General features: G+C 47.1%; 44 non-coding genes across 44 annotated transcripts; 24 read left to right on the plus strand and 20 right to left on the minus strand.

The window, feature by feature from the left end:
• Positions 1-714: 714 nt before the first annotated feature.
• On the minus strand, positions 715-785 carry TRNAG-GCC (transfer RNA glycine (anticodon GCC)). The gene has a single exon. It is a non-coding gene; the product is annotated as a tRNA-Gly (tRNA).
• Positions 786-892: 107 nt separating this feature from the next.
• Positions 893-965, plus strand: TRNAK-CUU (transfer RNA lysine (anticodon CUU)). The gene has a single exon. It is a non-coding gene; the product is annotated as a tRNA-Lys (tRNA).
• Positions 966-2566: 1601 nt separating this feature from the next.
• On the minus strand, positions 2567-2637 carry TRNAG-GCC (transfer RNA glycine (anticodon GCC)). The gene has a single exon. It is a non-coding gene; the product is annotated as a tRNA-Gly (tRNA).
• Positions 2638-2744: 107 nt separating this feature from the next.
• TRNAK-CUU (transfer RNA lysine (anticodon CUU)) lies at positions 2745-2817 on the plus strand. Its single transcript has one exon. It is a non-coding gene; the product is annotated as a tRNA-Lys (tRNA).
• Positions 2818-3678: 861 nt separating this feature from the next.
• Positions 3679-3749, minus strand: TRNAG-GCC (transfer RNA glycine (anticodon GCC)). The gene has a single exon. It is a non-coding gene; the product is annotated as a tRNA-Gly (tRNA).
• A 107-nt stretch (positions 3750-3856) lies between these two features.
• On the plus strand, positions 3857-3929 carry TRNAK-CUU (transfer RNA lysine (anticodon CUU)). The gene has a single exon. It is a non-coding gene; the product is annotated as a tRNA-Lys (tRNA).
• Positions 3930-5708: 1779 nt separating this feature from the next.
• TRNAK-CUU (transfer RNA lysine (anticodon CUU)) lies at positions 5709-5781 on the plus strand. Its single transcript has one exon. It is a non-coding gene; the product is annotated as a tRNA-Lys (tRNA).
• An 859-nt stretch (positions 5782-6640) lies between these two features.
• On the minus strand, positions 6641-6711 carry TRNAG-GCC (transfer RNA glycine (anticodon GCC)). Its single transcript has one exon. It is a non-coding gene; the product is annotated as a tRNA-Gly (tRNA).
• A 107-nt stretch (positions 6712-6818) lies between these two features.
• TRNAK-CUU (transfer RNA lysine (anticodon CUU)) lies at positions 6819-6891 on the plus strand. Its single transcript has one exon. It is a non-coding gene; the product is annotated as a tRNA-Lys (tRNA).
• An 861-nt stretch (positions 6892-7752) lies between these two features.
• TRNAG-GCC (transfer RNA glycine (anticodon GCC)) lies at positions 7753-7823 on the minus strand. The gene has a single exon. It is a non-coding gene; the product is annotated as a tRNA-Gly (tRNA).
• A 107-nt stretch (positions 7824-7930) lies between these two features.
• On the plus strand, positions 7931-8003 carry TRNAK-CUU (transfer RNA lysine (anticodon CUU)). Its single transcript has one exon. It is a non-coding gene; the product is annotated as a tRNA-Lys (tRNA).
• A 1779-nt stretch (positions 8004-9782) lies between these two features.
• Positions 9783-9855, plus strand: TRNAK-CUU (transfer RNA lysine (anticodon CUU)). Its single transcript has one exon. It is a non-coding gene; the product is annotated as a tRNA-Lys (tRNA).
• An 861-nt stretch (positions 9856-10716) lies between these two features.
• On the minus strand, positions 10717-10787 carry TRNAG-GCC (transfer RNA glycine (anticodon GCC)). The gene has a single exon. It is a non-coding gene; the product is annotated as a tRNA-Gly (tRNA).
• A 2151-nt stretch (positions 10788-12938) lies between these two features.
• On the minus strand, positions 12939-13009 carry TRNAG-GCC (transfer RNA glycine (anticodon GCC)). Its single transcript has one exon. It is a non-coding gene; the product is annotated as a tRNA-Gly (tRNA).
• Positions 13010-13116: 107 nt separating this feature from the next.
• Positions 13117-13189, plus strand: TRNAK-CUU (transfer RNA lysine (anticodon CUU)). The gene has a single exon. It is a non-coding gene; the product is annotated as a tRNA-Lys (tRNA).
• A 119-nt stretch (positions 13190-13308) lies between these two features.
• On the minus strand, positions 13309-13379 carry TRNAG-UCC (transfer RNA glycine (anticodon UCC)). Its single transcript has one exon. It is a non-coding gene; the product is annotated as a tRNA-Gly (tRNA).
• Positions 13380-13491: 112 nt separating this feature from the next.
• On the plus strand, positions 13492-13564 carry TRNAK-CUU (transfer RNA lysine (anticodon CUU)). Its single transcript has one exon. It is a non-coding gene; the product is annotated as a tRNA-Lys (tRNA).
• Positions 13565-13683: 119 nt separating this feature from the next.
• Positions 13684-13754, minus strand: TRNAG-GCC (transfer RNA glycine (anticodon GCC)). Its single transcript has one exon. It is a non-coding gene; the product is annotated as a tRNA-Gly (tRNA).
• A 107-nt stretch (positions 13755-13861) lies between these two features.
• TRNAK-CUU (transfer RNA lysine (anticodon CUU)) lies at positions 13862-13934 on the plus strand. Its single transcript has one exon. It is a non-coding gene; the product is annotated as a tRNA-Lys (tRNA).
• Positions 13935-14796: 862 nt separating this feature from the next.
• TRNAG-UCC (transfer RNA glycine (anticodon UCC)) lies at positions 14797-14867 on the minus strand. Its single transcript has one exon. It is a non-coding gene; the product is annotated as a tRNA-Gly (tRNA).
• Positions 14868-15354: 487 nt separating this feature from the next.
• TRNAK-CUU (transfer RNA lysine (anticodon CUU)) lies at positions 15355-15427 on the plus strand. The gene has a single exon. It is a non-coding gene; the product is annotated as a tRNA-Lys (tRNA).
• Positions 15428-15912: 485 nt separating this feature from the next.
• On the minus strand, positions 15913-15983 carry TRNAG-GCC (transfer RNA glycine (anticodon GCC)). The gene has a single exon. It is a non-coding gene; the product is annotated as a tRNA-Gly (tRNA).
• A 107-nt stretch (positions 15984-16090) lies between these two features.
• TRNAK-CUU (transfer RNA lysine (anticodon CUU)) lies at positions 16091-16163 on the plus strand. Its single transcript has one exon. It is a non-coding gene; the product is annotated as a tRNA-Lys (tRNA).
• Positions 16164-17025: 862 nt separating this feature from the next.
• TRNAG-UCC (transfer RNA glycine (anticodon UCC)) lies at positions 17026-17096 on the minus strand. The gene has a single exon. It is a non-coding gene; the product is annotated as a tRNA-Gly (tRNA).
• A 112-nt stretch (positions 17097-17208) lies between these two features.
• TRNAK-CUU (transfer RNA lysine (anticodon CUU)) lies at positions 17209-17281 on the plus strand. Its single transcript has one exon. It is a non-coding gene; the product is annotated as a tRNA-Lys (tRNA).
• A 119-nt stretch (positions 17282-17400) lies between these two features.
• On the minus strand, positions 17401-17471 carry TRNAG-UCC (transfer RNA glycine (anticodon UCC)). Its single transcript has one exon. It is a non-coding gene; the product is annotated as a tRNA-Gly (tRNA).
• Positions 17472-17578: 107 nt separating this feature from the next.
• Positions 17579-17651, plus strand: TRNAK-CUU (transfer RNA lysine (anticodon CUU)). The gene has a single exon. It is a non-coding gene; the product is annotated as a tRNA-Lys (tRNA).
• An 861-nt stretch (positions 17652-18512) lies between these two features.
• On the minus strand, positions 18513-18583 carry TRNAG-GCC (transfer RNA glycine (anticodon GCC)). The gene has a single exon. It is a non-coding gene; the product is annotated as a tRNA-Gly (tRNA).
• Positions 18584-18691: 108 nt separating this feature from the next.
• Positions 18692-18764, plus strand: TRNAK-CUU (transfer RNA lysine (anticodon CUU)). Its single transcript has one exon. It is a non-coding gene; the product is annotated as a tRNA-Lys (tRNA).
• A 297-nt stretch (positions 18765-19061) lies between these two features.
• TRNAK-CUU (transfer RNA lysine (anticodon CUU)) lies at positions 19062-19134 on the plus strand. Its single transcript has one exon. It is a non-coding gene; the product is annotated as a tRNA-Lys (tRNA).
• Positions 19135-19995: 861 nt separating this feature from the next.
• Positions 19996-20066, minus strand: TRNAG-UCC (transfer RNA glycine (anticodon UCC)). Its single transcript has one exon. It is a non-coding gene; the product is annotated as a tRNA-Gly (tRNA).
• Positions 20067-20173: 107 nt separating this feature from the next.
• On the plus strand, positions 20174-20246 carry TRNAK-CUU (transfer RNA lysine (anticodon CUU)). The gene has a single exon. It is a non-coding gene; the product is annotated as a tRNA-Lys (tRNA).
• Positions 20247-20365: 119 nt separating this feature from the next.
• On the minus strand, positions 20366-20436 carry TRNAG-UCC (transfer RNA glycine (anticodon UCC)). Its single transcript has one exon. It is a non-coding gene; the product is annotated as a tRNA-Gly (tRNA).
• Positions 20437-20548: 112 nt separating this feature from the next.
• On the plus strand, positions 20549-20621 carry TRNAK-CUU (transfer RNA lysine (anticodon CUU)). Its single transcript has one exon. It is a non-coding gene; the product is annotated as a tRNA-Lys (tRNA).
• Positions 20622-21111: 490 nt separating this feature from the next.
• TRNAG-GCC (transfer RNA glycine (anticodon GCC)) lies at positions 21112-21182 on the minus strand. The gene has a single exon. It is a non-coding gene; the product is annotated as a tRNA-Gly (tRNA).
• Positions 21183-21289: 107 nt separating this feature from the next.
• On the plus strand, positions 21290-21362 carry TRNAK-CUU (transfer RNA lysine (anticodon CUU)). Its single transcript has one exon. It is a non-coding gene; the product is annotated as a tRNA-Lys (tRNA).
• Positions 21363-22401: 1039 nt separating this feature from the next.
• On the plus strand, positions 22402-22474 carry TRNAK-CUU (transfer RNA lysine (anticodon CUU)). The gene has a single exon. It is a non-coding gene; the product is annotated as a tRNA-Lys (tRNA).
• Positions 22475-22771: 297 nt separating this feature from the next.
• On the plus strand, positions 22772-22844 carry TRNAK-CUU (transfer RNA lysine (anticodon CUU)). Its single transcript has one exon. It is a non-coding gene; the product is annotated as a tRNA-Lys (tRNA).
• Positions 22845-23700: 856 nt separating this feature from the next.
• Positions 23701-23771, minus strand: TRNAG-GCC (transfer RNA glycine (anticodon GCC)). Its single transcript has one exon. It is a non-coding gene; the product is annotated as a tRNA-Gly (tRNA).
• A 301-nt stretch (positions 23772-24072) lies between these two features.
• TRNAG-GCC (transfer RNA glycine (anticodon GCC)) lies at positions 24073-24143 on the minus strand. The gene has a single exon. It is a non-coding gene; the product is annotated as a tRNA-Gly (tRNA).
• A 107-nt stretch (positions 24144-24250) lies between these two features.
• On the plus strand, positions 24251-24323 carry TRNAK-CUU (transfer RNA lysine (anticodon CUU)). Its single transcript has one exon. It is a non-coding gene; the product is annotated as a tRNA-Lys (tRNA).
• An 860-nt stretch (positions 24324-25183) lies between these two features.
• On the minus strand, positions 25184-25254 carry TRNAG-GCC (transfer RNA glycine (anticodon GCC)). Its single transcript has one exon. It is a non-coding gene; the product is annotated as a tRNA-Gly (tRNA).
• A 107-nt stretch (positions 25255-25361) lies between these two features.
• TRNAK-CUU (transfer RNA lysine (anticodon CUU)) lies at positions 25362-25434 on the plus strand. The gene has a single exon. It is a non-coding gene; the product is annotated as a tRNA-Lys (tRNA).
• A 297-nt stretch (positions 25435-25731) lies between these two features.
• Positions 25732-25804, plus strand: TRNAK-CUU (transfer RNA lysine (anticodon CUU)). The gene has a single exon. It is a non-coding gene; the product is annotated as a tRNA-Lys (tRNA).
• Positions 25805-26959: the final 1155 nt, after the last annotated feature.

Consider the following 26959-nt stretch of genomic DNA (forward strand, 5'->3'; position numbering starts at 1 on the left):
TCACGCGTGGCAGGCGAGAATTCTACCACTGAACCACCAATGCTCCACAGATGCCTAATTTTACACTTACTCATGTACTTTAGTGTATAAAACAAAGCAGGAGTGTCAGGATGCCTTGCCTTGCCATCACCTCCAAGCCTACGTAACCAAGCCCGACTAGCACAGTCGCTAGAGCATAAGACTATTAATCTTAGGGTCATGTATTTGAGCTCCATGTTGGGCAGTTGTTTTTTTCTCTTCCTGTACCATTGTATGTGGAACAGTGTATACTTGCATCACCACAGCGCAAATGGCTGTCCTCACTTTCATAAAATGCACTGCCCTATCAGCAAAAACTCAGGAATGTATTGACCGGGAATTGAACCCGGCCTCCCACGTGGCCGGCTAGATTTCTACCACTGAACCACCAATGATCCACAGATGCTTAATTTTAGACTTACTCATGTACTTTAGTGTACAAAACAAAGCAGGAGAGTCAGGATGCCTTCCCTTTCCATCACCATAACTCCTCGGTTACCAAGCATTGCTAACTCAGTTGGTAAAGCATGAGACTCTTAATCTCAGGGTCGTGGGTTCGAGCCCCACATTGGGTGGAAGTTTTTTTTCTTTTCCTGTACCATTGTATGTGGAACACTGTCAACTTGCACCACCACAACGCAAATGGCTGTCCTCACTTTCACAAAATGCACTGCCATATCAGCAAATACTCAGGACTGCATTGGCCGGGAATCGAACCCGGGCCTCCCGCGTGGCAGGCAAGAATTCTACCACTGAACCACCAATGCTCCACAGATGCATTATTTTACACTTACTCATGTACTTTAGTGTATAAAACAAAGCAGGAGTGTCAGGATGCCTTGCCTTGCCATCACCTCCATACATTCTAAACCAAGCCTGGCTAGCTCAGTCGGTAGAGCATGAGACTCTTAATCTCAGGGTCGTGGGTTCGAGCCCCACGTTGGGTGGATGTTTTTTCTTTTCCAGTACCATTGTATGTGGAACACTGTATACTTGCACCACCACAGCGCAAATGGCTGTCCTCACTTTCACAAAATACACTGCCATATCAGCAAAAACTCAGGACTGCATTGGCCTGGAATCGATTCCGGGCCTCACGCGTGGCAGGCGAGAATTCTACCACTGAACCACCAATGCTCCACAGATGCCTAATTTTACACTTACTCATGTACTTTAGTGTATAAAACAAAGCAGGAGTGTCAGGATGCCTTGCCTTGCCATCACCTCCAAGCCTACGTAACCAAGCCCGACTAGCACAGTCGCTAGAGCATAAGACTATTAATCTTAGGGTCATGTATTTGAGCTCCATGTTGGGCAGTTGTTTTTTTCTCTTCCTGTAGCATTGTATGTGGAACAGTGTATACTTGCATCACCACAGCGCAAATGGCTGTCCTCACTTTCACAAAATGCACTGCCCTATCAGCAAAATCTCAGGAATGTATTGACCGGGAATTGAACCCGGCCTCCCACGTGGCCGGCTAGATTTCTACCACTGAACCACCAATGATCCACAGATGCTTATTTTTAAACTTTCTCATGTACTTTAGTGTACAAAACAAAGCAGGAGAGTCAGGATGCCTTCCCTTTCCATCACCACAACTCCTCGGTTACCAAGCATTGCTAACTCAGTCGGTAAAGCATGAGACTCTTAATCTCAGGGTCGTGGGTTCGAGCCCCACATTGGGCGGATGTTTTTTTTCTTTTCCTGTACCATTGTATGTGGAACACTGTCAACTTGCACCACCACAGCGCAAATGGCTGTCCTCACTTTCACAAAATGCACTGCCATATCAGCAAAAACTCAGGACTGCATTGGCCGGGAATCGATTCCGGGCCTCACGCGTGGCAGGCGAGAATTCTACCACTGAACCACCAATGCTCCACAGATGCCTAATTTTACACTTACTCATGTACTTTAGTGTATAAAACAAAGCAGGAGTGTCAGGATGCCTTGCCTTGCCATCACCTCCAAGCCTACGTAACCAAGCCCGACTAGCACAGTCGCTAGAGCATAAGACTATTAATCTTAGGGTCATGTATTTGAGCTCCATGTTGGGCAGTTGTTTTTTTCTCTTCCTGTACCATTGTATGTGGAACAGTGTATACTTGCATCACCACAGCGCAAATGGCTGTCCTCACTTTCACAAAATGCACTGCCCTATCAGCAAAAACTCAGGAATGTATTGACCAGGAATTGAACCTGGCCTCCCACGTGGCCGGCTAGATTTCTACCACTGAACCACCAATGATCCACAGATGCTTATTTTTAGACTTACTCATGTACTTTAGTGTACAAAACAAAGCAGGAGAGTCAGGATGCCTTCCCTTTCCATCACCACAACTCCTCGGTTACCAAGCATTGCTAACTCAGTCGGTAAAGCATGAGACTCTTAATCTCAGGGTCATGGGTTAGAGCACCATGTTGGGCGGATGTTTTTTCTTTTCCTGTACCATTGTATGTGGAAAACTGTATACTTGCACCACCACAGCGCAAATGGCTGTCCTCACTTTCACAAAATGCACTGCCCTATCAGCAAAAACTCAGGACTGCATTGGCCGGGAATCGAACCCGGGCCTCCAGCGTGGCAGGCAAGAATTCTACCACTGAACCACCAATGCTCCACAGATATTTAATTTTACACTTACTCGTGTACTTTAGTGTATGAAACAAAGCAGGAGTGTCAGGATGCCTTGCCTTGCCATCACCTCCATACATTCTCAACCAAGACTGGCTAGCTCAGTCGGTAGAGCATGAGACTCTTAATCTCAGGGTCGTGGGTTCGAGCCCCACGTTGGGTGGATGTTTTTTCTTTTCCTGTACCATTGTATGTGGAACACTGTATACTTGCACCACCACAGCGCAAATGGCTGTCCTCACTTTCACAAAATACACTGCCATATCAGCAAAAACTCAGGACTGCATTGGCCGGGAATCGATTCTGGGCCTCACGCGTGGCAGGCGAGAATTCTACCACTGAACCACCAATGCTCCACAGATGCCTAATTTTACACTTACTCATGTACTTTAGTGTATAAAACAAAGCAGGAGTGTCAGGATGCCTTGCCTTGCCATCACCTCCAAGCCTACGTAACCAAGCCCGACTATCACAGTCGCTAGAGCATAAGACTATTAATCTTAGGGTCATGTATTTGAGCTGCATGTTGGGCAGTTGTTTTTTTCTCTTCCTGTACCATTGTATGTGGAACAGTGTATACTTGCATCACCACAGCGCAAATGGCTGTCCTCACTTTCATAAAATGCACTGCCCTATCAGCAAAAACTCAGGAATGTATTGACCGGGAATTGAACCCGGCCTCCCACGTGGCCGGCTAGATTTCTACCACTGAACCACCAATGATCCACAGATGCTTAATTTTAGACTTACTCATGTACTTTAGTGTACAAAACAAAGCAGGAGAGTCAGGATGCCTTCCCTTTCCATCACCATAACTCCTCGGTTACCAAGCATTGCTAACTCAGTCGGTAAAGCATGAGACTCTTAATCTCAGGGTCGTGGGTTCGAGCCCCACATTGGGTGGAAGTTTTTTTTCTTTTCCTGTACCATTGTATGTGGAACACTGTCAACTTGCACCACCACAACGCAAATGGCTGTCCTCACTTTCACAAAATGCACTGCCATATCAGCAAATACTCAGGACTGCATTGGCCGGGAATCGAACCCGGGCCTCCCGCGTGGCAGGCAAGAATTCTACCACTGAACCACCAATGCTCCACAGATGCATTATTTTACACTTACTCATGTACTTTAGTGTATAAAACAAAGCAGGAGTGTCAGGATGCCTTGCCTTGCCATCACCTCCATACATTCTAAACCAAGCCTGGCTAGCTCAGTCGGTAGAGCATGAGACTCTTAATCTCAGGGTCGTGGGTTCGAGCCCCACGTTGGGTGGATGTTTTTTCTTTTCCAGTACCATTGTATGTGGAACACTGTATACTTGCACCACCACAGCGCAAATGGCTGTCCTCACTTTCACAAAATACACTGCCATATCAGCAAAAACTCAGGACTGCATTGGCCTGGAATCGATTCCGGGCCTCACGCGTGGCAGGCGAGAATTCTACCACTGAACCACCAATGCTCCACAGATGCCTAATTTTACACTTACTCATGTACTTTAGTGTATAAAACAAAGCAGGAGTGTCAGGATGCCTTGCCTTGCCATCACCTCCAAGCCTACGTAACCAAGCCCGACTAGCACAGTCGCTAGAGCATAAGACTATTAATCTTAGGGTCATGTATTTGAGCTCCATGTTGGGCAGTTGTTTTTTTCTCTTCCTGTAGCATTGTATGTGGAACAGTGTATACTTGCATCACCACAGCGCAAATGGCTGTCCTCACTTTCACAAAATGCACTGCCCTATCAGCAAAATCTCAGGAATGTATTGACCGGGAATTGAACCCGGCCTCCCACGTGGCCGGCTAGATTTCTACCACTGAACCACCAATGATCCACAGATGCTTATTTTTAAACTTTCTCATGTACTTTAGTGTACAAAACAAAGCAGGAGAGTCAGGATGCCTTCCCTTTCCATCACCACAACTCCTCGGTTACCAAGCATTGCTAACTCAGTCGGTAAAGCATGAGACTCTTAATCTCAGGGTCGTGGGTTCGAGCCCCACATTGGGCGGATGTTTTTTTTCTTTTCCTGTACCATTGTATGTGGAACACTGTCAACTTGCACCACCACAGCGCAAATGGCTGTCCTCACTTTCACAAAATGCACTGCCATATCAGCAAAAACTCAGGACTGCATTGGCCGGGAATCGATTCCGGGCCTCACGCGTGGCAGGCGAGAATTCTACCACTGAACCACCAATGCTCCACAGATGCCTAATTTTACACTTACTCATGTACTTTAGTGTATAAAACAAAGCAGGAGTGTCAGGATGCCTTGCCTTGCCATCACCTCCAAGCCTACGTAACCAAGCCCGACTAGCACAGTCGCTAGAGCATAAGACTATTAATCTTAGGGTCATGTATTTGAGCTCCATGTTGGGCAGTTGTTTTTTTCTCTTCCTGTACCATTGTATGTGGAACAGTGTATACTTGCATCACCACAGCGCAAATGGCTGTCCTCACTTTCACAAAATGCACTGCCCTATCAGCAAAAACTCAGGAATGTATTGACCAGGAATTGAACCTGGCCTCCCACGTGGCCGGCTAGATTTCTACCACTGAACCACCAATGATCCACAGATGCTTATTTTTAGACTTACTCATGTACTTTAGTGTACAAAACAAAGCAGGAGAGTCAGGATGCCTTCCCTTTCCATCACCACAACTCCTCGGTTACCAAGCATTGCTAACTCAGTCGGTAAAGCATGAGACTCTTAATCTCAGGGTCATGGGTTAGAGCACCACGTTGGGCGGATGTTTTTTCTTTTCCTGTACCATTGTATGTGGAAAACTGTATACTTGCACCACCACAGCGCAAATGGCTGTCCTCACTTTCACAAAATACACTGCCATATCAGCAAAAACTCAGGACTGCATTGACCAGGAATCGAACCCTGGCCTCCCGCGTGGCAGGCGAGAATTCTACCACTAAACCACCAATGCTATACAGATACTTAATTTTACACGTACTCGTGTACTTTAGTGTATGAAACAAAGCAGGAGTGTCAGGATGCCTTGCCTTGCCATCACCTCCATACATTCTAAACCAAGCCTGGCTAGCTCAGTTGGTAGAGCATGAGACTCTTAATCTCAGGGTCGTGGGTTCGAGCCCCACGTTGGGCGGATGTTTTTTCTTTTCATGTAACATTGTATGTGGAACAGTGTATACTTGCACCACCACAGCGCAAATGGCTGTCCTCACTTTCACAAAATACACTGCCATATCAGCAAAAACTCAGGACTGCATTGGCCGGGAATCGATTCCGGGCCTCACGCGTGGCAGGCGAGAATTCTACCACTGAACCACCAATGCTCCACAGATACCTAATTTTACACTTACTCATGTACTTTAGTGTATAAAACAAAGCAGGAGTGTCAGGATTCCTTGCCTTGCCATCACCTCCAAGCCTACGTAACCAAGCCCGACTAGCACAGTCGCTAGAGCATAAGACTATTAATCTTAGGGTCATGTATTTGAGCTCCATGTTGGGCAGTTGTTTTTTTCTCTTCCTGTACCATTGTATGTGGAACAGTGTATACTTGCATCACCACAGCGCAAATGGCTGTCCTCACTTTCACAAAATGCACTGCCCTATCAGCAAAAACTCAGGAATGTATTGACCAGGAATTGAACCTGGCCTCCCACGTGGCCGGCTAGATTTCTACCACTGAACCACCAATGATCCACAGATGCTTATTTTTAGACTTACTCATGTACTTTAGTGTACAAAACAAAGCAGGAGAGTCAGGATGCCTTCCCTTTCCATCACCACAACTCCTCGGTTACCAAGCATTGCTAACTCAGTCGGTAAAGCATGAGACTCTTAATCTCAGGGTCATGGGTTAGAGCACCACGTTGGGCGGATGTTTTTTCTTTTCCTGTACCATTGTATGTGGAAAACTGTATACTTGCACCACCACAGCGCAAATGGCTGTCCTCACTTTCACAAAATGCACTGCCCTATCAGCAAAAACTCAGGACTGCATTGGCCGGGAATCGAACCCGGGCCTCCAGCGTGGCAGGCAAGAATTCTACCACTGAACCACCAATGCTCCACAGATATTTAATTTTACACTTACTCGTGTACTTTAGTGTATGAAACAAAGCAGGAGTGTCAGGATGCCTTGCCTTGCCATCACCTCCATACATTCTCAACCAAGCCTGGCTAGCTCAGTCGGTAGAGCATGAGACTCTTAATCTCAGGGTCGTGGGTTCGAGCCCCACGTTGGGTGGATGTTTTTTCTTTTCCTGTACCATTGTATGTGGAACACTGTATACTTGCACCACCACAGCGCAAATGGCTGTCCTCACTTTCACAAAATACACTGCCATATCAGCAAAAACTCAGGACTGCATTGGCCGGGAATCGATTCTGGGCCTCACGCGTGGCAGGCGAGAATTCTACCACTGAACCACCAATGCTCCACAGATGCCTAATTTTACACTTACTCATGTACTTTAGTGTATAAAACAAAGCAGGAGTGTCAGGATGCCTTGCCTTGCCATCACCTCCAAGCCTACGTAACCAAGCCCGACTATCACAGTCGCTAGAGCATAAGACTATTAATCTTAGGGTCATGTATTTGAGCTCCATGTTGGGCAGTTGTTTTTTTCTCTTCCTGTACCATTGTATGTGGAACAGTGTATACTTGCATCACCACAGCGCAAATGGCTGTCCTCACTTTCATAAAATGCACTGCCCTATCAGCAAAAACTCAGGAATGTATTGACCGGGAATTGAACCCGGCCTCCCACGTGGCCGGCTAGATTTCTACCACTGAACCACCAATGATCCACAGATGCTTAATTTTAGACTTACTCATGTACTTTAGTGTACAAAACAAAGCAGGAGAGTCAGGATGCCTTCCCTTTCCATCACCATAACTCCTCGGTTACTAAGCATTGCTAACTCAGTCGGTAAAGCATGAGACTCTTAATCTCAGGGTCGTGGGTTCGAGCCCCACATTGGGTGGAAGTTTTTTTTCTTTTCCTGTACCATTGTATGTGGAACACTGTCAACTTGCACCACCACAACGCAAATGGCTGTCCTCACTTTCACAAAATGCACTGCCATATCAGCAAATACTCAGGACTGCATTGGCCGGGAATCGAACCCGGGCCTCCCGCGTGGCAGGCAAGAATTCTACCACTGAACCACCAATGCTCCACAGATGCATTATTTTACACTTACTCATGTACTTTAGTGTATAAAACAAAGCAGGAGTGTCAGGATGCCTTGCCTTGCCATCACCTCCATACATTCTAAACCAAGCCTGGCTAGCTCAGTCGGTAGAGCATGAGACTCTTAATCTCAGGGTCGTGGGTTCGAGCCCCACGTTGGGTGGATGTTTTTTCTTTTCCAGTACCATTGTATGTGGAACACTGTATACTTGCACCACCACAGCGCAAATGGCTGTCCTCACTTTCACAAAATACACTGCCATATCAGCAAAAACTCAGGACTGCATTGGCCTGGAATCGATTCCGGGCCTCACGCGTGGCAGGCGAGAATTCTACCACTGAACCACCAATGCTCCACAGATGCCTAATTTTACACTTACTCATGTACTTTAGTGTATAAAACAAAGCAGGAGTGTCAGGATGCCTTGCCTTGCCATCACCTCCAAGCCTACGTAACCAAGCCCGACTAGCACAGTCGCTAGAGCATAAGACTATTAATCTTAGGGTCATGTATTTGAGCTCCATGTTGGGCAGTTGTTTTTTTCTCTTCCTGTAGCATTGTATGTGGAACAGTGTATACTTGCATCACCACAGCGCAAATGGCTGTCCTCACTTTCACAAAATGCACTGCCCTATCAGCAAAATCTCAGGAATGTATTGACCGGGAATTGAACCCGGCCTCCCACGTGGCCGGCTAGATTTCTACCACTGAACCACCAATGATCCACAGATGCTTATTTTTAAACTTTCTCATGTACTTTAGTGTACAAAACAAAGCAGGAGAGTCAGGATGCCTTCCCTTTCCATCACCACAACTCCTCGGTTACCAAGCATTGCTAACTCAGTCGGTAAAGCATGTGACTCTTAATCTCAGGGTCGTGGGTTCGAGCCCCACATTGGGCGGATGTTTTTTTTCTTTTCCTGTACCATTGTATGTGGAACACTGTCAACTTGCACCACCACAGCGCAAATGGCTGTCCTCACTTTCACAAAATGCACTGCCATATCAGCAAAAACTCAGGACTGCATTGGCCGGGAATCGATTCCGGGCCTCACGCGTGGCAGGCGAGAATTCTACCACTGAACCACCAATGCTCCACAGATGCCTAATTTTACACTTACTCATGTACTTTAGTGTATAAAACAAAGCAGGAGTGTCAGGATGCCTTGCCTTGCCATCACCTCCAAGCCTACGTAACCAAGCCCGACTAGCACAGTCGCTAGAGCATAAGACTATTAATCTTAGGGTCATGTATTTGAGCTCCATGTTGGGCAGTTGTTTTTTTCTCTTCCTGTACCATTGTATGTGGAACAGTGTATACTTGCATCACCACAGCGCAAATGGCTGTCCTCACTTTCACAAAATGCACTGCCCTATCAGCAAAAACTCAGGAATGTATTGACCAGGAATTGAACCTGGCCTCCCACGTGGCCGGCTAGATTTCTACCACTGAACCACCAATGATCCACAGATGCTTATTTTTAGACTTACTCATGTACTTTAGTGTACAAAACAAAGCAGGAGAGTCAGGATGCCTTCCCTTTCCATCACCACAACTCCTCGGTTACCAAGCATTGCTAACTCAGTCGGTAAAGCATGAGACTCTTAATCTCAGGGTCATGGGTTAGAGCACCACGTTGGGCGGATGTTTTTTCTTTTCCTGTACCATTGTATGTGGAAAACTGTATACTTGCACCACCACAGCGCAAATGGCTGTCCTCACTTTCACAAAATACACTGCCATATCAGCAAAAACTCAGGACTGCATTGACCAGGAATCGAACCCTGGCCTCCCGCGTGGCAGGCGAGAATTCTACCACTAAACCACCAATGCTATACAGATACTTAATTTTACACGTACTCGTGTACTTTAGTGTATGAAACAAAGCAGGAGTGTCAGGATGCCTTGCCTTGCCATCACCTCCATACATTCTAAACCAAGCCTGGCTAGCTCAGTTGGTAGAGCATGAGACTCTTAATCTCAGGGTCGTGGGTTCGAGCCCCACGTTGGGCGGATGTTTTTTCTTTTCATGTACCATTGTATGTGGAACAGTGTATACTTGCACCACCACAGCGCAAATGGCTGTCCTCACTTTCACAAAATACACTGCCATATCAGCAAAAACTCAGGACTGCATTGGCCGGGAATCGATTCCGGGCCTCACGCGTGGCAGGCGAGAATTCTACCACTGAACCACCAATGCTCCACAGATACCTAATTTTACACTTACTCATGTACTTTAGTGTATAAAACAAAGCAGGAGTGTCAGGATTCCTTGCCTTGCCATCACCTCCAAGCCTACGTAACCAAGCCCGACTAGCACAGTCGCTAGAGCATAAGACTATTAATCTTAGAGTCATGTATTTGAGCTCCATGTTGGGCAGTTGTTTTTTTCTCTTCCTGTACCATTGTATGTGGAACAGTATATACTTGCATCACCACAGCGCAAATGGCTGTCCTCACTTTCACAAAAAGAACTGCCCTATCAGCAAAAACTCAGGAATGTATTGACCGGGAATTGAACCCGGCCTCCCACGTGGCCGGCTAGATTTCTACCACTGAACCACCGATGATCCACAGATGCTTAATTTTAGACTTACTCATGTACTTTAGTGTACAAAACAAAGCAGGAGAGTCAGGATGCCTTGCCTTGCCATCACCACAACTCCTCGGTTACCAAGCATTGCTAACTCAGTCGGTAAAGCATGAGACTCTTAATCTCAGCGTCGTGGGTTCGAGCCCCACATTGGGCGGATGTTTTTTTTCTTTTCCAGTACGATTGTATGTGGAACACTGTCAACTTGCACCACCACAGCGCAAATGGCTGTCCTCACTTTCACAAAATGCACTGCCATATCAGCAAAAGCTCAGGACTGCATTGGCCGGGAATCAAACCCGGGCCTCCCGCGTGGCAGGCGAGAATTCTACCACTGAACCACCAATGCTCCACAGAAACTTAATTTTACACTTACTCGTGTACTTTAGTGTATGAAACAAAGCAGGAGTGTCAGGATGCCTTGCCTTGCCATCACCTCCATACATTCTCAACCAAGCCCGGCTAGCTCAGTCGGTAGAGCATGAGACCCTTAATCTCAGACTCGTGGGTTCGAGCCCCATGTTGGGCGGATGTTATTTCTTTTCCTGTACCATTGTATGTGGAACACTGTCAACTTGCACCATCACAGCGCAAATGGCTTTCCTCACTTTCACAAAATACACTGCCATATCAGCAAAAACTCAGGACTGCATTGGCCGGGAATCGATTCCGGGCCTCATGCGTGGCAGGCGAGAATTCTACCACTGAACCACCAATGCTCCACAGATGCCTAATTTTACACTTACTCATGTACTTTAGTGTATAAAACAAAGCAGGAGTGTCAGGATGCCTTGCCTTGCCATCACCTCCAAGCCTACGTAATCAAGCCCGACTAGCACAGTCGCTAGAGCATAGGACTATTAATCTTAGGGTCATGTATTTGAGCTCCATGTTGGGCAGTTGTTTTTTTCTCTTACTGTACCATTGTATGTGGAACAGTGTATACTTGCATCACCACAGCGCAAATGGCTGTCCTCACTTTCACAAAATGCACTGCCCTATCAGCAAAAACTAAGGAATGTATTGACCGGGAATTGAAACCGGCCTCCCACGTGGCCGGCTAGATTTCTACCACTGAACCACCAATGATCCACAGATGCTTAATTTTAGACTTACTCATGTACTTTAGTGTAGGAAACAAAGCAGGAGTGTCAGGATGCCTTGCCTTACCATCACCTCCATACATTCTCAACCAAGCCTGGCTAGCTTAGTCGCTAGAGCATGAGACTCTTAATCTCAGGGTGGTGGGTTCGAGCCCCATGTTGGGCGGATGTTTTTTCTTTTCATGTACCATTGTATGTGGAACACTGTATACTTGCACCACCACAGCGCAAATGGCTGTCCTCACTTTCACAAAATACACTGCCATATCAGCAAAAACTCAGGACTGCATTGGCCGGGAATCGATTCCGGGCCTCATGCGTGGCAGGCGAGAATTCTACCACTGAACCACCAATGCTCCACAGATGCCTAATTTTACACTTACTCATGCACTTTAGTGTATAAAACAAAGCAGGAGTGTCAGGATGCCTTGCCTTGCCATCACCTCCAAGCCTACGTAACCAAGCCCGACTAGCACAGTCGCTAGAGCAAAAGACTATTAATCTTAGGGTCATGTATTTGAGCTCCATGTTGGGCAGTTGTTTTTTTCTCTTCCTGTACCATTGTGTGTGGAACAGTGTATACTTGCATCACCACAGCGCAAATGGCTGTCCTCACTTTCACAAAATGCACTGCCCTATCAGCAAAAACTCAGGAATGTATTGACCGGGAATTGAACCCGGCCTCCCACGTGGCCGGCTAGATTTCTACCACTGAACCACCAATGATCCACAGATGCTTAATTTTAGACTTACTCATGTACTTTAGTGTACAAAACAAAGCAGGAGAGTCAGGATGCCTTGCCTTGCCATCACCACAACTCCTCGGTTACCAAGCATTGCTAACTCAGTCGGTAAAGCATGAGACTCTTAATCTCAGGGTCGTGGGTTCGAGCCCCACGTTGGGCGGATGTTTTTTCTTTTCCTGTACCATTGTATGTGGAACACTGTATACTTGCACCACAACAGTGCAAATGGCTGTCCTCACTTTCACAAAATACACTGCCATATCAGCAAAAACTCAAGACTGCATTGGCCGGGAATCGATTCCGGGCCTCACGCGTGGCAGGCGAGAATTCTACCACTGAACCACCAATGCTCCACAGATGCCTTGTTTTACACTTACTCATGTACTTTAGTGTACAAAACAAAGCAGGAGAGTCAGGATGCCTTGCCTTGCCATCACCACAACTCCTCGGTTACCAAGCATTGCTAACTCAGTCGGTAAAGCATGAGACTCTTAATCTCAGGGTCGTGGGTTCGAGCCCCACATTGGGCGGATGTTTTTTTTCTTTTCCTGTACCATTGTATGTGGAACACTGTCAACTTGCACCACCACAGCGCAAATGGCTGTCCTCACTTTCACAAAATGCACTGCCATATCAGCAAAAACTCAGGACTGCATTGGCCGGGAATCGAACCCGGGCCTCCCGCGTGGCAGGCGACAATTCTACCACTGAACCACCAATGCTCCACAGATACATAAGTTTACACTTACTCCTGTACTTTAGTGTATGAAACAAAGCAGGAGTGTCAGGATGCCTTGCCTTACCATCACCTCCATACATTCTCAACCAAGCCTGGCTAGCTCAGTCGGTAGAGCATGAGACTCTTAATCTCGGGGTCGTGGGTTCAAGCCCCACGTTGGGCGGATGTTTTTTCTTTTCCTGTACCATTGTATGTGGAACACTGTCAACTTGCACCACCACAGCGCAAATGGCTGTCTTCACTTTCACAAAATGCACTGCCATATCAGCAAAACCTCAGGACTGCATTGGCCGGGAATCGAACCCAGGCCTTCCGCGTGGAAGGCGAGAATTCTACCACTGAAACACCAATGCTCCACAGGTACTTTATTTTACACTTACTCGTGTACTTTAGTGTATGAAACAAAGCAGGAGTGTCAGGATGCCTTGCCTTGCCTTGCCATCACCTCCATACATTCGCAACCAAGCCTGGCTAGCTCAGTCGGTAGAGCATTAGACTCTTAATCTCAGGGTCGTGGGTTCGAGCCCCACGTTGGGCGGATGTTTTTTCTTTTCCTGGACCATTGTATGTGGAACACTGTCAACTTGCACCACCACAGCGCAAATAGCTGTCCTCACTTTCACAAAATACACTGCCATATCAGCAAAAACTCAGCACTGCATTGGCCGGGAATCGAACCCAGGCCTCCCGCGTGGCAGGCGAGAATTCTACCACTGAACCACCAATGCTCCACAGATACTTAATTTTACACTTACTCGTGTACTTTAGTTTATGAAACAAAGCAGGAGTGTCAGGATGCCTTGCCTTGCCAACACCTCCATATATTGTCAACCAAGCATGGCTAGCTCAGTCGGTAGAGCATGAGACTCTTAATCTCAGGGTCGTGGGTTCAAGCCCCACGTTGGGCGGATGTTTTTTCTTTTACCTGTACCATTGTATGTGGAACACTGTATACTTGCACCACCACAGCGCAAATGGCTGTCCTCACTTTCACAAAATACACTGCCATATCAGCAAAAACTCAGGACTGCATTGGCCGGGAATCGATTCCGGGCCTCACGCGTGGCAGGCGAGAATTCTACTACTGAACCACCAATGCTCCACAGATGCCTAATTTTACACTTACTCATGTACTTTAGTGTATAAAACAAAGCAGGAGTGTCAGGATGCCTTGCCTTGCCATCACCTCCAAGCCTACGTAACCAAGCCCGACTAGCACAGTCGCTAGAGCATAAGACTATTAATCTTAGGGTCATGTATTTGAGCTCCATGTTGGGCAGTTGTTTTTTTCTCTTCCTGTACCATTGTATGTGGAACAGTGTATACTTGCATCACCACAGCGCAAATGGCTGTCCTCACTTTCACAAAATGCACTGCCCTATCAGCAAAAACTCAGGAATGTATTGACCGGGAATTGAACCCGGCCTCCCACGTGGCCGGCTAGATTTCTACCACTGAACCACCAATGATCCACAGATGCTTAATTTTAGACTTACTCATGTACTTTAGTGTACAAAACAAAGCAGGAGAGTCAGGATGCCTTGCCTTGCCATCACCACAACTCCTCGGTTACCAAGCATTGCTAACTCAGTCGGTAAAGCATGAGACTCTTAATCTCAGGGTCGTGGGTTCGAGCCCCACATTGGGCGGATGTTTTTTTTCTTTTCCTGTACCATTGTATGTGGAACACTGTCAACTTGCACCACCACAGCGCAAATGGCTGTCCTCACTTTCACAAAATGCACTGCCATATCAGCAAAAACTCAGGACTGCATTGGCCGGGAATCGAACCCAGGCTTCCCGCGTGGAAGGCGAGAATTCTACCACTGAACCACCAATGCTCCACAGGTACTTAATTTTACACTTACTCGTGTACTTTAGTGTATGAAACAAAGCAGGAGTGTCAGGATGCCTTGCCTTGCCTTGCCATCACCTCCATACATTCGCAACCAAGCCTGGCTAGCTCAGTCGGTAGAGCATGAGACTCTTAATCTCAGTGTCATGGGTTCGAGCACCACGTTGGGTGGATGTTTTTTCTTTTCCTGTACCATTGTATGTGGAACACTGTCAACTTGCACCACCACAGCGCAAATGGCTGTCTTCACTTTCACAAAATGCACTGCCATATCAGCAAATACTCAGGACTGCATTGGCCGGGAATCGGACCCAGGCCTCCCGCGTGGAAGGCGAGAATTCTACCACTGAAACACCAAAGCTCCACAGGTAATTTATTTTACACTTACTCGTGTACTTTAGTGTATGAAACAAAGCAGGAGTGTCAGGATGCCTTGCCTTGCCTTGCCATCACCTCCATACATTCGCAACCAAGCCTGGCTAGCTCAGTCGGTAGAGCATGAGACTCTTAATCTCAGGGTCGTGGGTTCGAGCCCCACGTTGGGCGGATGTTTTTTCTTTTCCTGTACCATTGTATGTGGAACACTGTCAACTTGCACCACCACAGCGCAAATAGCTGTCCTCACTTTCACAAAATACACTGCCATATCAGCAAAAACTCAGGACTGCATTGGCCGGGAATCGATTCCGGGCCTCACGCGTGGCAGGCGAGAATTCTACCACTGAACCACCAATGCTCCACAGATGCCTAATTTTACACTTACTCATGTACTTTAGTGTATAAAACAAAGCAGGAGTGTCAGGATGCCTTGCCATCACCTCCAAGCCTACGTAACCAAGCCCGACTAGCACAGTCGCTAAAGCATAAGACTATTAATCTTAGGGTCATATATTTGAGCTCCATGTTGGGCTGTTGTTTTTTTCTCTTCCTGTACCATTGTATGTGGAATAGTGTATACTTGCATCACCACAGCGCAAATGGCTGTCCTCACTTTCACAAAATACACTGCCATATCAGCAAAAACGCAGGACTGCATTGGCCAGGAATCGAACCCGGGCCTCCCGCGTGGCAGGCGACAATTCTACCACTGAACCACCAATGCTCCACAGATACTTAATTTTACACTTACTCCTGTACTTTAGTGTATGAAACAAAGCAGGAGTGTCAGAATGCCTTGCCTTACCATCACCTCCATACATTCTCAACCAAGCCTGGCTAGCTCAGTCGCTAGAGCATGAGACTCTTAATCTCAGGGTCGTGGGTTCGAGCCCCATGTTGGGCGGATGTTTTTTTCTTTTCATGTACCATTGTATGTGGAACACTGTATACTTGCACCACCACAGCGCAAATGGCTGTCCTCACTTTCACAAAATACACTGCCATATCAGCAAAAACTCAGGACTGCATTGGCCGGGAATCGATTCCGGGCCTCATGCGTGGCAGGCGAGAATTCTACCAATGAACCAACAATGCTCCACAGATGCCTAATTTTACACTTACTCATGCACTTTAGTGTATAAAACAAAGCAGGAGTGTCAGGATGCCTTGCCTTGCCATCACCTCCAAGCCTATGTAACCAAGCCCGACTAGCACAGTCGCTAGAGCATAAGACTATTAATCTTAGGGTCATGTATTTGAGCTCCATGTTGGGCAGTTGTTTTTTTCTCTTCCTGTACCATTGTATGTGGAACAGTGTATACTTGCATCACCACAGCGCAAATGGCTGTCCTCACTTTCACAAAATGCAATGCCCTATCAGCAAAAACTCAGGAATGTATTGACCGGGAATTGAACCCGGCCTCCCACGTGGCCGGCTAGATTTCTACCACTGAACCACCAATGATCCACAGATGCTTAATTTTAGACTTACTCATGTACTTTAGTGTACAAAACAAAGCAGGAGAGTCAGGATGCCTTGCCTTGCCATCACCACAACTCCTCGGTTACCAAGCATTGCTAACTCAGTCGGTAAAGCATGAGACTCTTAATCTCAGGGTCGTGGGTTCGAGCCCCACATTGGGCGGATGTTTTTTTTCTTTTCCTGTACCATTGTATGTGGAACACTGTCAACTTGCACCACCACAGCGCAAATGGCTGTCCTCACTTTCACAAAATGCACTGCCATATCAGCAAAAACTCAGGACTGCATTGGCCGGGAATCGAACCCAGGCTTCCCGCGTGGAAGGCGAGAATTCTACCACTGAACCACCAATGCTCCACAGGTACTTAATTTTTCACTTACTCGTGTACTTTAGTGTATGAAACAAAGCAGGAGTGTCAGGATGCCTTGCCTTGCCTTGCCATCACCTCCATACATTCGCAACCAAGCCTGGCTAGCTCAGTCGGTAGAGCATGAGACTCTTAATCTCAGGGTCGTGGGTTCGAGCCCCTCGTTGGGCGGATGTTTTTTCTTTTCCTGTACCATTGTATGTGGAACACTGTCAACTTGCACCACCACAGCGCAAATGGCTGTCTTCACTTTCACAACATGCACTGCCATATCAGCAAATACTCAGGACTGCATTGGCCGGGAATCGAACCCAGGCCTCCCGCGTGGAAAGCGAGAATTCTACCACTGAACCACCAAAGCTCCACAGGTACTTTATTTTACACTTACTCGTGTACTTTAGTGTATGAAACAAAGCAGGAGTGTCAGGATGCCTTGCCTTGCCATCACCTCCATACATTCGCAACCAAGCCAGGCTAGCTCAGTCGGTAGAGCATGAGACTCTTAATTTCAGGGTCGTGGGTTCAAGCCCCACGTTGGGCGGATGTTTTTTCTTTTCCTGTACCATTGTATGTGGAACACTGTATACTTGCACCACCACAGCGCAAATGGCTGTCCTCACTTTCACAAAATACACTGCCATATCAGCAAAAACTCAGGACTGCATTGGCCGGGAATCGATTCCGGGCCTCACGCGTGGCAGGCGAGAATTCTACTACTGAACCACCAATGCTCCACAGATGCCTAATTTTACACTTACTCATGTACTTTAGTGTATAAAACAAAGCAGGAGTGTCAGGATGCCTTGCCTTGCCATCACCTCCAAGCCTACGTAACCAAGCCCGACTAGCACAGTCGCTAGAGCATAAGACTATTAATCTTAGGGTCATGTATTTGAGCTCCATGTTGGGCTGTTGTTTTTTTCTCTTCCTGTACCATTGTATGTGGAACAGTGTATACTTGCATCACCACAGCGCAAATGGCTGTCCTCACTTTCACAAAATGCACTGCCCTATCAGCAAAAACTCAGGAATGTATTGACCGGGAATTGAACCCGGCCTCCCACGTGGCCGGCTAGATTTCTACCACTGAACCACCAATGATCCACAGATGCTTAATTTTAGACTTACTCATGTACTTTAGTGTACAAAACAAAGCAGGAGAGTCAGGATGCCTTGCCTTGCCATCACCACAACTCCTCAGTTACCAAGCATTGCTAACTCAGTCGGTAAAGCATGAGGCTCTTAATCTCAGGGTCGTGGGTTCGAGCCCCACATTGGGCGGATGTTTTTTTTCTTTTCCTGTACCATTGTATGTGGAACACTGTCAACTTGCACCACCACAGCGCAAATGGCTGTCCTCACTTTCACAAAATGCACTGCCATATCAGCAAAAACTCAGGACTGCATTGGCCGGGAATCGAACCCAGGCCTCCCGCGTGGCAGGCGAGAATTCTACCACTGAACCACCAATGCTCCACAGATACTGAATTTTACACTTACTCGTGTACTTTAGTGTATGAAACAAAGCAGGAATTTTTAGGATGCCTTGCCTTGCCATCACCTCCATACATTCTCAACCAAGCCTGGCTAACTCAGTCGGTAGAGCATGAGACTCTTAATCTCAGGGTCGTGGGTTCGAGCCCCACGTTAGGCGGATGTTTTTTCTTTTCCTGTACCATTGTATGTGGAACACTGTATACTTGCACCACAACAGCGCAAATGGCTGTCCTCACTTTCACAAAATACACTGCCATATCAGGAAAAACTCAAGACTGCATTGGCCGGGAATCGATTCCGGGCCTCACGCGTGGCAGGCAAGAATTCTACCACTGAACCACCAATGCTCCACAGATGCCTTATTTTACACTTACTCATGTACTTTAGTGTATAAAACAAAGCAGGAGTGTCAGGATGCCTTGCCTTGCCATCACCTCCATACATTCTCAACCAAGCCTGGCTAGCTCAGTCGGTAGAGCATGAGACTCTTAATCTCAGGGTCGTGGGTTCGAGCCCCACGTTGGGCGGATGTTTTTTCTCTTCCTGTACCATTGTATGTGGAACACTGTATACTTGCACCACCACAGCGCAAATGGCTGTCCTCACTTTCACAAAATACACTGCCATATCAGCAAAAACTCAGGACTGCATTGGCCGGGAATCGATTCCGGGCCTCACGCGTGGCAGGCGAGAATTCTACCACTGAACCACCAATGCTCCACAGATGCTTAATTTTACACTTACTCATGTACTTTAGTGTATAAAACAAAGCAGGAGTGTCAGGATGCCTTGCCTTGCCATCACCTCCAAGCCTATGTAACCAAGCCCGACTAGCACAGTCGCTAGAGCATAAGACTATTAATCTTAGGGTCATGTATTTGAGCTCCATGTTGGGCAGTTGTTTTTTTCTCTTCCTGTACCATTGTATGTGGAACAGTGTATACTTGCATCACCACAGCGCAAATGGCTGTCCTCACTTTCACAAAATGCACTGCCCTATCAGCAAAAACTCAGGAATGTATTGACCGGGAATTGAACCCGGCCTCCCACGTGGCCGGCTAGATTTCTACCACTGAGCCACCAATGATCCACAGATGCTTAATTTTAGACTTACTCATGTACTTTAGTGTACAAAACAAAGCAGGAGAGTCAGGATGCCTTGCCTTGCCATCACCACAACTCCTTGGTTACCAAGCATTGCTAACTCAGTCGGTAAAGCATGAGACTCTTAATCTCAGGGTCGTGGGTTCGAGCCCCACATTGGGCGGATGTTTTTTTTCTTTTCCTGTACCATTGTATGTGGAACACTGTCAACTTGCACCACCACAGCGCAAATGGCTGTCCTCACTTTCACAAAATGCACTGCCATATCAGCAAAAACTCAGGACTGCATTGGCCGGGAATCGAACCCAGGCTTCCCGCGTGGAAGGCGAGAATTCTACCACTGAACCACCAATGCTCCACAGGTACTTAATTTTACACTTACTCGTGTACTTTAGTGTATGAAACAAAGCAGGAGTGTCAGGATGCCTTGCCTTGCCATCACCTCCATACATTCGCAACCAAACCTGGCTAGCTCAGTCGGTAGAGCATGAGACTCTTAATCTCAGGGTCGTGGGTTCGAGCCCCACGTTGGGTGGATGTTTTTTCTTTTCCTGTACCATTGTATGTGGAACACTGTCAACTTGCACCACCACAGCGCAAATGGCTGTCCTCACTTTCACAAAATGCACTGCCATATCAGCAAAAACTCAGGACTGCATTGGCCGGGAATCGAACCCAGGCCTCCCGCATGGAAGGCGGGAATTCTACCACTGAACCACCAAAGCTCCACAGGTACTTTATTTTACACTTACTCGTGTACTTTAGTGTATGAAACAAAGCAGGAGTGTCAGGATGCCTTGCCTTGCCTTGCCATCACCTCCATGCATTCGCAACCAAGCCTGGCTAGCTCAGTCGGTAGAGCATGAGACTCTTAATCTCAGGGTCGTGGGTTCGAGCCCCACGTTGGGCGGATGTTTTTTCTTTTCCTGTACCATTGTATGTGGAACACTGTCAACTTGCACCACCACAGCGCAAATGGCTGTCCTCACTTTCACAAAATGCACTGCCCTATCAGCAAAAACTCAGGAATGTATTGACCGGGATTTGAACCCGGCCTCCCACGTGGCCGGCTAGATTTCTACCACTGAATTACCAATGATCCACAGATGCTTAATTTTAGACTTACTCATGTACTTTAGTGTACAAAACAAAGCAGGAGAGTCAGGATGCCTTGCCTTGCCATCACCACAACTCCTCGGTTACCAAGCATTGCTAACTCAGTCGGTAAAGCATAAGACTCTTAATCTCAGGGTCGTGGGTTCGAGCCCCACATTGGGCGGATGTTTTTTTTCTTTTCCTGTACCATTGTATGTGGAACACTGTCAACTTGCACCACCACAGCGCAAATGGCTGTCCTCACTTTCACAAAATGCACTGCCATATCAGCAAAAACTCAGGACTGCATTGGCCGGGAATCGAACCAAGACCTCCCGCGTGGCAGGCGAGAATTCTACCACTGAACCACCAATGCTCCACAGATACTTAATTTTACACTTACTCGTGTACTTTAGTTTATGAAACAAAGCAGGAGTGTCAGGATGCCTTGCCTTGCCATCACCTCCATACATTCTCAACCAAGTCTGGCTAGCTCAGTCGGTAGAGCATGAGACTCTTAATTTCAGGGTCGTGGGTTCAAGCCCCACGTTGGGCGGATGTTTTTTCTTTTCCTGTACCATTGTATGTGGAACACTGTATACTTGCACCACCACAGCGCAAATGGCTGTCCTCACTTTCACAAAATACACTGCCATATCAGCAAAAACTCAGGACTGCATTGGCCGGGAATCGATTCCGGGCCTCACGCGTGGCAGGCGAGATTTCTACTACTGAACCACCAATGCTCCACAGATGCCTAATTTTACACTTACTCATGTACTTTAGTGTATAAAACAAAGCAGGAGTGTCAGGATGCCTTGCCTTGCCATCACCTCCAAGCCTACGTAACCAAGCCCGACTAGCACAGTCGCTAGAGCATAAGACTATTAATCTTAGGGTCATGTATTTGAGCTCCATGTTGGGCAGTTGTTTTTTTCTCTTCCTGTACCATTGTATGTGGAACAGTGTATACTTGCATCACCACAGCGCAAATGGCTGTCCTCACTTTCACAAAATGCACTGCCCTATCAGCAAAAACTCAGGAATGTATTGACCGGGAATTGAACCCGGCCTCCCACGTGGCCGGCTAGATTTCTACCACTGAACCACCAATGATCCACAGATGCTTAATTTTAGACTTACTCATGTACTTTAGTGTACAAAACAAAGCAGGAGAGTCAGGATGCCTTGCCTTGCCATCACCACAACTCCTCAGTTACCAAGCATTGCTAACTCAGTCGGTAAAGCATGAGGCTCTTAATCTCAGGGTCGTGGGTTCGAGCCCCACATTGGGCGGATGTTTTTTTTCTTTTCCTGTACCATTGTATGTGGAACACTGTCAACTTGCACCACCACAGCGCAAATGGCTGTCCTCACTTTCACAAAATGCACTGCCATATCAGCAAAAACTCAGGACTGCATTGGCCGGGAAACAAACCCGGGCCTCCCGCGTGGCAGGCAAGAATTCGACCACTGAACCACCAATGCTCCACAGATACTGAATTTTACACTTACTCGTGTACTTTAGTGTATGAAACAAAGCAGGAGTGTCAGGATGCCTTGCCTTGCCATCACCTCCATACATTCTCAACCAAGCCTGGCTAACTCAGTCGGTAGAGCATGAGACTCTTAATCTCAGGGTCGTGGGTTCGAGCCCCACGTTGGGCGGATGTTTTTTCTTTTCCTGTACCATTGTATGTGGAACACTGTATACTTGCACCACAACAGCGCAAATGGCTGTCCTCACTTTCACAAAATACACTGCCATATCAGGAAAAACTCAAGACTGCATTGGCCGGGAATCGATTCCGGGCCTCACGCGTGGCAGGCGAGAATTCTAACACTGAACCACCAATGCTCCACAGATGCCTTATTTTACACTTACTCATGTACTTTAGTGTATAAAACAAAGCAGGAGTGTCAGGATGCCTTGCCTTGCCATCACCTCCATACATGCTCAACCAAGCCTGGCTAGCTCAGTCGGTAGAGCATGAGACTCTTAATCTCAGGGTCGTGGGTTCGAGCCCCACGTTGAGCGGATGTTTTTTCTTTTCCTGTACCATTGTATGTGGAACACTGTATACTTGCACCACCACAGCGCAAATGGCTGTCCTCACTTTCACAAAATACACTGCCATATCAGCAAAAACTCAGGACTGCATTGGCCGGGAATCGATTCCTGGCCTCACGCCTGGCAGGCGAGAATTCTACCACTGAACCACCAATGCTCCACAGATGCTTAATTTTACACTTACTCATGTACTTTAGTGTATAAAACAAAGCAGGAGTGTCAGGATGCCTTGCCTTGCCATCACCTCCAAGCCTACGTAACCAAGCCCGACTAGCACAGTCGCTAGAGCATAAGACTATTAATCTTAGGGTCATGTATTTGAGCTCCATGTTGGGCAGTTGTTTTTTTCTCTTCCTGTACCATTGTATGTGGAACAGTGTATACTTGCATCACCACAGCGCAAATGGCTGTCCTCACTTTCACAAAATGCACTGCCCTATCAGCAAAAACTCAGGAATGTATTGACCGGGAATTGAACCCGGCCTCCCACGTGGCCGGCTAGATTTCTACCACTGAACCACCAATGATCCACAGATGCTTAATTTTAGACTTACTCATGTACTTTAGTGTACAAAACAAAGCAGGAGAGTCAGGATGCCTTGCCATCACCACAACTCCTCGGTTACCAAGCATTGCTAACTTAGTCGGTAAAGCATGAGACTCTTAATCTCAGGGTCGTGGGTTCGAGCCCCACATTGGGCGGATGTTTTTTTTCTTTTCCTGTACCATTGTATGTGGAACACTGTCAACTTGCACCACCACAGCGCAAATGGCTGTCCTCACTTTCACAAAATGCACTGCCATATCAGCAAAAACTCAGGACTGCATTGGCCGGGAATCGAACCCGGGCCTCCCGCATGGCAGGTGACAATTCTACCACTGAACCACCAATGCTCCACAGATACTTAATTTCACACTTACTCCTGTACTTTAGTGTATGAAACAAAGCAGGAGAGTCAGGATGCCTTCCCTTTCCATCACCACAACTCCTCGGTTACCAAGCATTGCTAACTCAGTCGGTAAAGCATGAGACTCTTAATCTCAGGGTCGTGGGTTCGAGCCCCACATTGGGCGGATGTTTTTTTTCTTTTCCTGTACCATTGTATGTGGAACACTGTCAACTTGCACCACCACAGCGCAAATGGCTGTCCTCACTTTCACAAAATGCACTGCCATATCAGCAAAAACTCAGGACTGCATTGGCCGGGAATCAAACCCGGGCCTCCCGCTTGGCAGGCGAGAATTCTACCACTGAACCACCAATGCTCCACAGATACTTAATTTTACACTTACTCGTGTACTTTAGTGTATGAAACAAAGCAGGAGTGTCAGGATGCCTTGCCTTGCCATCACCTCCATACATTCTCAACCAATCCTGGCTAGCTCAGTCGGTAGAGCATGAGACTCTTAATCTCAGGGTCGTGGGTTCGAGCCCCACGTTGGGAGGATGTTTTTTCTTTTCCTGTACCATTGTATGTGGAACAGTGTATGCTTGCACCACCACAGCGCAAATGGCTGTCCTCACTTTCACAAAATACACTGCCATATCAGCAAAAACTCAGGACTGCATTGGCCGGGAATGGATTCCGGGCCTCACGCGTGGCAGTCGAGAATTCTACCACTTAACCACCAATGCTCCACAGATGCCTAATTTTACACTTACTCATGTACTTTAGTGTATAAAAAAAGCAGGAGTGTCAGGATGCCTTGCCTTGCCATCACCTCCAAGCCTACGTAACCAAGCCCGACTAGCACAGTCGCTAGAGCATAAGACTATTAATCTTAGGGTCATGTATTTGAGCTCCATGTTGGGCAGTTGTTTTTTTCTCTTCCTGTACCATTGTATGTGGAACAGTGTATACTTGCATCACCACAGCGCAAATGGCTGTCCTCACTTTCACAAAATGCACTGCCCTATCAGCAAAAACTCAGGAATGTATTGACCGGGAATTGAACCCGGCCTCCCACGTGGCCGGCTAGATTTCTACCACTGAACCACCAATGATCCACAGATGCTTAATTTTAGACTTACTCATGTACTTTAGTGTACAAAACAAAGCAGGAGAGTCAGGATGCCTTCCCTTTCCATCACCACAACTCCTCGGTTACCAAGCATTGCTAACTCAGTCGGTAAAGCATGAGACTCTTAATCTCAGCGTCGTGGGTCCGAGCCCCACATTGGGCGGATGTTTTTTTTTCTTTTCCTGTACCATTGTATGTGGAACACTGTCACTTGCACCACCACAGCGCAAATGGCTGTCCTCACTTTCACAAAATGCACTGCCATATCAGCAAAAAATCAGGACTGCATTGGCCGGGAATCGAACCCGGGCCTCCCGCGTGGCAGGCGAGAATTCTACCACTGAACCACCAATGCTCCACAGATACTTAATTTTACACTTACTCGTGTACTTTAGTGTATGAAACAAAGCAGGAGTGTCAGGATGCCTTGCCTTGCCATCACCTCCATATATGCTCAACCAAGCCTGGCTAGCTCAGTCGGTAGAGCATGAGACTCTTAATCTCAGGGTCGTGGGTCCGAGCCCCACGTTGGGCGGATGTTTTTTCTTTTCCTGTACCATTGTATGTGGAACACTGTATACTTGCACCACAACAGCGCAAATGGCTGTCCTCACTTTCACAAAATACACTGCCATATCAGCAAAAACTCAAGACTGCATTGGCCGGGAATTGATTCCGGGCCTCACGCGTGGCAGGCGAGAATTCTACCACTGAACCACCAATGCTCCACAGATGCCTTATTTTACACTTACTCATGTACTTTAGTGTATAAAACAAAGCAGGAGTGTCAGGATGCCTTGCTTTGCCATCACCTCCATACATTCTCAACCAAGCCTGGCTAGCTCAGTCGGTAGAGCATGAGACTCTTAATCTCAGGGTCGTGGGTTCGAGCCCCACGTTGGGCGGATATTTTTTCTTTTCCTGTACCATTGTATGTGGAACACTGTATACTTGCACCACCACAGCGCAAATGGCTGTCCTCACTTTCACAAAATACACTGCCATATCAGCAAAAACTCAGGACTGCATTGGCCGGGAATCGATTCCGGGCCTCACGCGTGGCAGGCGAGAATTCTACCACTGAACCACCAATGCTCCACAGATGCCTAATTTTACACTTACTCATGTACTTTAGTGTATAAAACAAAGCTGGAGTGTCAGGATGCCTTGCCTTGCCATCACCTCCAAGCCTACGTAACCTAGCCCGACTAGCACAGTCGCTAGAGCATAAGACTATTAATCTTAGGGTCATGTATTTGAGCTCCATGTTGGGCAGTTGTTTTTTTCTCTTCCTGTACCATTGTATGTGGAACAGTGTATACTTGCATCACCACAGCGCAAATGGCTGTCCTCACTTTCACAAAATGCACTGCCCTATCAGCAAAAACTCAGGAATGTATTGACCGGGAATTGAACCTGGCCTCCCACGTGGCCGGCTAGATTTCTACCACTGAACCACCAATGATCCACAGATGCTTATTTTTAGACTTACTCATGTACTTTAGTGTACAAAACAAAGCAGGAGAGTCAGGATGCCTTCCCTTTCCATCACCACAACTCCTCGGTTACCAAGCATTGCTAACTCAGTCGGTAAAGCATGAGACTCTTAATCTCAGGGTCGTGGGTTAGAGCCCCACGTTGGGCGGATGTTTTTTCTTTTCCTGTACCATTGTATGTGGAAAACTGTATACTTGCACCATCACAGCGCAAATGGCTGTCCTCACTTTCACAAAATACACTGCCATATCAGCAAAAACTCAGGACTGCATTGGCCGGGAATCGATTCCGGGCCTCACGCGTGGCAGGCGAGAATTCTACTACTGAACCACCAATGCTCCACAGATGCCTAATTTTACACTTACTCATGTACTTTAGTGTATAAAACAAAGCAGGAGTGTCAGGATGCCTTGCCTTGCCATCACCTCCAAGCCTACGTAACCAAGCCCGACTAGCACAGTCGCTAGAGCATAAGACTATTAATCTTAGGGTCATGTATTTGAGCTCCATGTTGGGCAGTTGTTTTTTTCTCTTCCTGTACCATTGTATGTGGAACAGTGTAT

Source organism: Pseudophryne corroboree, chromosome 3 (genome assembly GCF_028390025.1).
Source record: "Pseudophryne corroboree isolate aPseCor3 chromosome 3, aPseCor3.hap2, whole genome shotgun sequence".
Taxonomy (NCBI): Eukaryota; Metazoa; Chordata; class Amphibia; order Anura; family Myobatrachidae; genus Pseudophryne; species Pseudophryne corroboree.